Source organism: Grammomys surdaster, unplaced genomic scaffold (genome assembly GCF_004785775.1).
Source record: "Grammomys surdaster isolate TR1022 unplaced genomic scaffold, NIH_TR_1.0 211, whole genome shotgun sequence".
In the NCBI taxonomy this organism is placed as follows: domain Eukaryota; kingdom Metazoa; phylum Chordata; class Mammalia; order Rodentia; family Muridae; genus Grammomys; species Grammomys surdaster.
Genome location: NW_021604656.1, coordinates 8,480,940 through 8,489,019, shown reverse-complemented (window position 1 = coordinate 8,489,019; position 8,080 = coordinate 8,480,940). Strand labels below are relative to the sequence as shown.

The following is an 8,080-nucleotide window of genomic DNA, read 5'->3' as shown; positions in this document are numbered from 1 at the left end:
TTCACGCCTTGAATTATGTTTTGAATTACCTTTACAAACGTGCTAACTTTTGCTTGAACAAAACATAAGAATAAAATAAAAACCTCACAGGGCTCAGTTTGGTCCCCTATCCTGCTGTGATAATTGGACATCCCTTACCAACTACCATAAACAGCAAGCATGGTCCATGCTCCTTAAAAAGGTAAATGATGTCTTTATTAACAATGTATCTCGGAGTGTTTAAACACAATCAAAACACTAGCGTGTTCCCCATAATTTCTCCCACTCGTCTTTGCCTTTAGCGAGCAACTTTGCAGCGAGGTTTTCGATATTACACATCGAAACAGTGTTTCGAAATGAATGGGCATGGCATTTTGTTCCCAGTACCATCAGCTCTCTCATTTACCTGGATAAATGGGCCATGCGCTACAGCCTTGCCATCCTGTTCTGGGTCAACTTGGGGTCAGGAAGGACTCGCCTTTTCGAGTCTTCAAGGTTTGATGGGATCTGGGGAGCTAAGAAAACCCTACCCCAGCCTTGGCTGCACCTCTGGCTGGGAAGGGAAAAGAAGGTGATTTGAGGAACTTGTCGATCCGCTAGCGGCTGAGCACGTTTACACTGGCCGGTGGCCCACAGGTACCCAAAGGCAGGGGCGCGCACCCCCGATGCCCACGCCGCAGTCCTTTCCCTGCCCCGCCCCGCCCCTCCCCGCTTCGCCCCGCCCCGCCCTGCCTCGCCCCGCCCTGCTTCGCTCCGCCCCCTCGCATCCACCAGCCCTCGCGCACGCGCAGCTTGTCTTCCCTCCACGCGTGCCGCCCCCGCCGGCGGGCACGCGCCCCGCGTCCTCCCTCCCTCCCTCGCCCCCCTCACGCCCCGCCCTTCCCTGGACGCGCCCTTCCCCCGTGCGCACGCGCACGCGCCCTGCGGGCGCACGCGAGCGGGCGGTCCGAGCCGTGAGTTGGGCGGGGCGCCGCGCTGACGTTGCCCGGGATGCGGGCAGGTTCCGCAGCCGCCTTCGCCGCCTCCGCCTCTCCTGCCACCCGGGTTTGTATGAAAACAGCGGGCCGCGGGTGGCGGACGACGGGAGGCGGGCGGCGGGCGGCGAGGAACCGCCGTGCGCTCTGGGAACCGCGGGCGCGGAGGCCGAGCGCAGCGCCCAAGCCGAGCCGGTGAGCGTCCCCGCCGCCCGCGCGTCCCGCTCGCCGGCTCCCGGCGGCGCCTCAGCTCACCTGGCAGGGGTGAGGCGCGCTCCCAGGCGGGGAGGCCGGCGGTCGAGCGAGCCGGAGCCGTCGCCGCCCCGTACACTCCCCTCCGCGCTCCGCTGCCCGCCACTCCCCGGCCTCCGCCCTACCGCGCCCCGGGACCCTTTGATTGGCTGCTCGCTGACAGTTTAGCGCCGTGGACGGCAGTTTCAACACCTCCCCGGGTGATCGGGGTGGACGTTGACGGTGTTTGCCGGTCCGTGGATGATGCAGGGCTCGCACGGTGTGTGAGGTAACGACGGCGATCCCGCTGGCATGGCAGGTTGTCTGTGGCGAGCCCTCTCCAGGTGTTCGGAATGGTAACGGTGCCCATCAGTGCCCGCCCGGCAGTTTGTGGTTCGCAGAGACCTGAGTGGCCCGAGCGAGCGCTCACTCTCCCTTAGCCAGCTTCTGAATTACTCTCACAGTTCTCCCTCGCTTCCCCGAGAGAGGAAGTTATTTTTGTAATTGTGTTTTGGAAATGTTTCTGGTTTCGTTGGCGGAACAAGAAGTGATTTATTTAAGGCACGTTGAACGGTACGGGTTTTAAAACATAGGCCAAATGTCAAAACCAGAGTCCTGGAGATCTGTAATCAGATGCCTCTAACGGGCCGCACTTGGCGATGCCTTCGTCCACCCGGGTTTCTCCCGGTTTGCTCGATTTCCCATTATCCACAGTCACATTCTACAGTGAAGTTGAATGACGTTGAATGAGTTTTGCCTTTAATTCATAAGTCAGTGTTTAAAGATTCCTTATGTGTTTGACCAACATGACAAAATGTACATTAATGTAATTTAACCTTTTGTGGTATTTTTAAGGTTTCTTTTATATGTGTATGGGTGTACTTTATGTATGTATGTATGTATGTATGTATGTATCACGTGTGTTCTTGAGGAGGTCAGAAGAATGTGTCAGAGTCACTGGAATTGGAGTTGCATATGGCTGTGAGCCACCATGTGGATGCTTGGAATCAGACCCACCCAGGTTCTCCGGAAGAACAGCCCCTAACCATTGAGCCATCTCTCCAGCCCTGGGGTAGCAATTTTTTATAAAGCTTTTCCAGTCAACTTGGATGGAGGTACCCCCTTATTTCTTTTATTTGTGCGTGTGTGTGTGTGTCTGTCTGTCTGTCTGTCAGAGCACTTGCACGTTTCGTTTTGGTTCTCTTTTTGACCTTGTGGTGCAGGGGATGGAAAGACAGTGGTCGTGGTCCTGAGCCCCTGCTCTCAGAACCATCTTGCTATCCTCCTTGAAGCATTCTCTTTAGAAAAGTCTGGCTGCATTTCTGTGTAACGATTAACCCTGTGTTAGTAGAGGTAAAAGCTTCGAGGCGTGAAATGTTTTCATTTGTATGGCATCCTACAGTTTGGATTTTGCCTTTTTAGCTTCCTCCACAGTAGTCATCTTCAGAGTCTGCTGTTTTTGCTTGACACCACCAGCAATGAGTTGAAACAGTTGGGAACGGTAATTGGTAACCCTCTGCTCACTCCTTAGGATCTTGTGTTCAGCAGCGGCTATCCGTGCAAACGCTGGAGGTGGTTGAGGGTGGGAGCTGTGTGTTAAACTTGTGTCACTGCAGGTCACAGTGCTTGGCTGCTGTGCTGCAGTGGCTGAGGAATTGGGGCTCAGCCAGGCTGGCTGAGTTTGTGTCCTGGCTTGCTGTAGGCAAGTTGTTTATTCTCTAGATTCAGTTCTGTCCTTGCCAAAAATGGAGATGGTGGTGTTTGTGCACTTAGGGTGATCTCAGAAAGTAAGTTAACACAAGCAGGCATTACTGTTGCTGCTACTGCTTTCCCTCAGTGTAACTGGCTGAAGGGAGACTTGAGACTGACTGAGCGGCATTGGCACAGATTGACTCCCTATGATCCATTTTCTTCTTTGAAGCTGAGCGTGTGTAGTCTCACTGTTGTTTCGTGGAAACATGTGCAATTTAAATAGAGCAGGTACACCCTGGGCTGCACACCCTGGGATGTTGTGGGAGAAGGGAATATCCTTCCTTGCCTGTCCTCTTTGACAGAACCTTGGTCCATCTCACTCTTCTTGGTGGCCGCTGAGACTTTACTCACCTATCTTCCACTTCTTATTGACTGTTTCTCCAACTGTCATATGTTGCTATGGGAGTTAGTATCAAAATGCTAGGAACTACAAAGTTATTTTTATCGACACATTTTGTCTTTTTTATTTTTAAAAGGTTTCTTTTTATTTCATACGCTTTTGTGTTTTGACTGCATGTATGTCTGTGTGAGGGTGTCAGATCCCCTGAAACTGGAGATACAGACAGTTGTGGGAGCTGGGAATTGAACTCAGGTCCTCTGAAGAGCAGCAGTGCTCTTAACTGCTGAGCCACCTCTCCAGCCCCTGATTTGTCTTTACTTGATGTTACATAAAATGATGTTCTGACATTGTACTCATTTTCAGCTTTTATGTAATTCTCCTAAGAAAATAGGTTCTCTTCCCCCAGTTAATAATTTCATAATCTTGTTTCTGATTTGTAGGGACTTGATACAACTAACACATCTCTTACCTGATTACTCTTGGGCCCAGAGGTGTTTTAGATCTTAGATTTCATCTGTTTAATGGGATATGTTGAAGATTGTTCCCAAATCTGAACAAACAACTGACATTTACATATGCATAGGTAGAATGTGACTTTATGAAAGTTTTTAGTGTGCCTACATTTGGGCTGCAGTATGTGAAGTGAGGTCTGCCGTGACTGCGTCTGCGGAGTCCTGTTAGTGTTGAGAAGGTTTGGGACGTTGGAATTTTATATTAGCGTTGTACAGCCGATATTAAAAGTCTGTTTTTAAATCAGATATTTTAAAACTCTTTACATCCTTAGAAATCATCGTAATACTTTATTTGGTGGGTTGTATCCATACTTGTTACAATTAAATATTTTTTGTTAATTTACTTATAAACACATTACATATCAATATAAACAACATATTTTTTAAGTGAAAATCAAAACAGACCGACAGTGGACCTAGTGAGAAGAGCTGTAGTGATTCACATTTTTCTAAGTTTCCCAGGCCTGTTTTCAAACCTCTCCTCTCTCCTTTCTCTCCCTCCCTTCCTCCCCACCCCACCCCTACCCCACTTTGTAAATTTTTAATGTCAGAGGATACAAACGGCTGGGTTAGTTCTGCTTCCACATCCAATCTATTGCAATATGTTGTTTAGGTGGAAGTGCATGTATGGAGGAGATACAGCCAGATGCAGCTCATGGCTCTGTGGCTCATGGCTGTGAAGGGGAGGGAGCAGTGGTACTGTCTTTGTTTAGTATGTAGTCAGACTCAACAAGTGCCATTTCTGTTTTGTTTGTGTTTGTTTGTTTGTTTGTTTGTTTTGAGACAGAGTTTCTCTGGGTGGCCTTGGTTGTCCTGGAACTCACAGCGATCTCCTGCCTCTGCCTCCTGAGTGCTAGGGTTACAGGTATTTGCCACCACCACTCGGCATGGCACCTTCTTAAAGGTTAGTTTCAACATCTGGAATCCCATCCAATGATCTTCTTTCATACTCAGTTATACTTAAATACATTGTGTGAACTGAGAGTGGATCTTATGTAGATGTCTGAATTTTAGCAGAGTTTATTGGTCAGGTATTAAGTATTGGTTCAATGAATTGGGCACATTTTTCAAGTGGTGCCATATTTCTTTGTACTGCACCAAAGAAAGTCATGGTTTTGGGTCCTGGTACTAGGGATTAAAGCCAGGGCTAGCCGGAGCTCTCTTGTATTTTTTAGTTTGGGACAATTTTATTAGGTTGCTTGCTAGGGTTACAGGCCTATTCTGCCAATACCATCAAAACACTTGTTAACATCGTGTTTGTGTGAGAAATCAGTGGAAGTTGTGTGGGTAGAGATCTGAGAGTGGATATGAGTTTTACAAAGTTCTCATTAAAAAAGTTACTGTGTGTGTGTGTGCTACGGTATGCATGTGGAGGTCAGAGGTCAGAGGCTGACAGTTCTTGCCTTCCCTCATGTGGCTGCTGGCACCTGAACCAAGGGTATCAGGCTTGGCTGCAAGTGCTTTCACCTGCCGAGCCATGGCCACTTCAAAACCTTATTCTCATGACAGATGGCTAGTGTCCGAGAGTCATTGATGCCACACACTGTTAGCTGATGGCTGTCTCAAGGGAAAGCAGTTCCACAATAGAGCTGAGAGCTTGGTTAGCTCTCTCTTTCATGAAACAGCATTTGAATGGCAGTGTGTGTATGTAAACTTGGGTGTCTCAGCAGAGGTTTTCACAGAAATGAACAGAGTAAGTCTACCTTCACTGGAAGTAAACAAATGAGAGTCTATCTGTGACTCTGTTAACACTGGAGCTTTCAAGCAAAAACCAGAACTCTGGAAAGACGACTCAGCAGGCAAAGGCTTTTGCTGCACCAGCCTGGAGACACAAGTTCAATTCCCAGGACCCCGTAGAAGTGGAAGGAGAGAGAGCGAACTGCACATTGCTGTCCTCTAGCCTTCATATGCAGTGTGGCACCATACACCCCCACACCCAAGTCATAGACACATATTAATAAAATGAAGATTTTAAAAAAGAGTGGACTAGTTGAGCCGCACATTCATTCTTTTCTGTGCCAAGGACCTATTGTACTGTTTGTAAAGCAGCCATACGCTTAGATTCCTGCCAGCAAAGCAGAAGAGTCCAGTGTTTCCACTTTGTCACCTGTCATTGTTGTGCCTCCCCTACTCTCTATTATAGCCATTTGAGTGCTTGTAAAGTATAGACCGAGTTTCACAATACAAACGGCATAGGATTCTAAAATGGAGTTAGTTTTACAGTTGAAATGTTTACTAGGCTGACCTAAGACCACTGCCAACAGTAGCAGATTTTACCGTTGGCTACGTGCAGGGTTGTGTCATTCCTGATCTTCCTGTGGCTTTGTCTGACTGTGAGGGCACTCTGTCACCCACTCTCTACACAGACACAGGTATATAAAAAGAAAACGGGAAGGGTCAGTCGTAGATGAGGGGTGTCCTCACCCTGCCGGCATAGAGGGGGTTTACTATGGCTGTTAATAATAGTCGAAGGACTTGTTGGGATGTACAGAGTGGGCTGGGAAGTGAGACATAGAGATTAGTTCTGAAAAGTACATGAGCACAGAGCACAGCATTTCCCTCCTTATTGCCAATGTGTGTGTGTACCTGTGTGCATGAGCATGTATGTGCATGCCATAGCAGGCATGGAGATCAGAGCACAAACTTTTGAAAGTTGGTTCTCTCCTCTTCGGAGGACGTGGGGTTTGAACTCAGGTTGTCAGACTTGACAGAAAGTGACTTGCTGCATGGAGCCTACTGCTGGGCCTTCTGAGCTTTCCCTCAGTGAGCAGCTTGCAGACGCTGGGGTGAAGGGAGGCAGGGAAGAGCTGCCTTGTCACTGAGAACCTCCAGCCTGGGGTGAACCTCCAGCCTGGGGTGAGGTCGCATTTGAAGCCTCCATCATTTCTAGAGCCACATTGTTTCAAATCCAGGAGGCCGCTGGTGTGCACTTACTGTGTGACTCTTACGAGGCCTGCTGTGGTCTGCCGCAGCCCTGCCTGTTATCAGGGATGGCACCAGGCCTTTTCAGTCCAGACCCAGGGGGAACATGAAGTGTTGTGCAGGGCTGTCTGTCTCCACATATATGTGTCTATATAAAATAGGTTAACTGGCACTCGAATGGATGGCTTTGTTCTGTTGTTCTTACACACATATCACTCTTGTTCTTCCTCTTCTTCCTCTACTTCCTCTCCCCAGGCTGTCTCCCTCTCGTCTGTCCCCTTTCTTCTCCCAGATAGTCTTTCTTCTGCCACATAAAGGTAATGCCTTCATTACCCCAGGCCTGTGTCACCCCGTTTACTCTTTTGTGACCCTCACTATGCTTTTTAGTAATAGCTTCTAATTCTAACACAGGTGTGAAGTGATAATGGGGTTTACAGTATCAAAATGAGTGATGTGAATACTTTTAATAAATAGATTAAATAGATAAATAAATCAAATTTTATGTTTTCGAAGAAATTTTAATTTAGGCTATTGGTTAATTTTTTTTGTTTTTTAAAAAAGATTTATTTATTCATTTTATATGAGTATACTGTCTTCAGACACACCAGAAGAGGGATTCCATTACAGATGGTTGTGAGCCACCATGTGGTTGTGGGAATTGAACTCAGAACCTCTGGAAGAGCAGTCAGTGCTCTTAACCTCTGGGCCATCTCTCTAGGCCCTCTCAATGTATTTTTAAAACATGAATTAGTAAGAAAAAGTAGTTTAAGCAATGATGTATCACTTTCAACTACTGAATGGTGAATTATAAAATGATGAAAAGGAAGTATGTAATTTAGAGTGCGGATAAGGGTATTGCCTCTTGCATATAATGCTGGAAAGAACAAATTGGCAAGTTTTGTTCTTTTACCTAAACTCAGTAATTTCACTGTCAAATAAGTCCCCCAAGGAAGTACCAGCTAGTGAATGTGACCAAAGACTGACAAGAATCTTCACCAATACTGTTTATAACTTAAAAAAATAATAAATGGCAAGCTCTAGCCACAGGTTAATGCAGTGAGACAATGGGATGCTGTGAATGCACTGGGTGTTTCCCACGTTACTACATGAACTTATCATTGATTAAGGCTTACCATCAAGTAACTTGTTCTGAATACCTTCCCAATCTATTGCTTAATTTTTAAACTACGTTATTTATTTTTGGCTACTGAGTAGTGTCACACACATATATGCACACACACATATATTGACTCAAAGTGTCTGTTGAATTATTTTGAGTATAAGTCAAGGAGTGGAATTGTAAGTATAAATATAATTTAATTTAAAAATCGATAAAAAACCTGAATGAACATTTCTCCAAAGATTCATAG

At 46.8% G+C, this 8,080-nt stretch overlaps 1 protein-coding gene across 4 annotated transcripts in view; it reads left to right on the top strand.

The window, feature by feature from the left end:
* The first annotated feature begins 1,008 nt into the window (after nt 1–1,008).
* Nucleotides 1,009–8,080, top strand: part of Agtpbp1 (ATP/GTP binding protein 1) — a 122,026-nt gene continuing 114,954 nt past the window's right edge. The window contains exon 1 of one of the 4 annotated variants that reach the window (XM_028772007.1): nt 1,009–1,023. The gene's annotated coding sequence lies outside the window, so the exon portion shown is untranslated. Of the gene's footprint in view, nt 1,024–1,125; nt 1,149–1,405; nt 1,474–8,080 lie in introns of those variants that run through there. The other 3 variants (XM_028772006.1, XR_003711981.1, XM_028772005.1) reach the window with 3 other exon arrangements.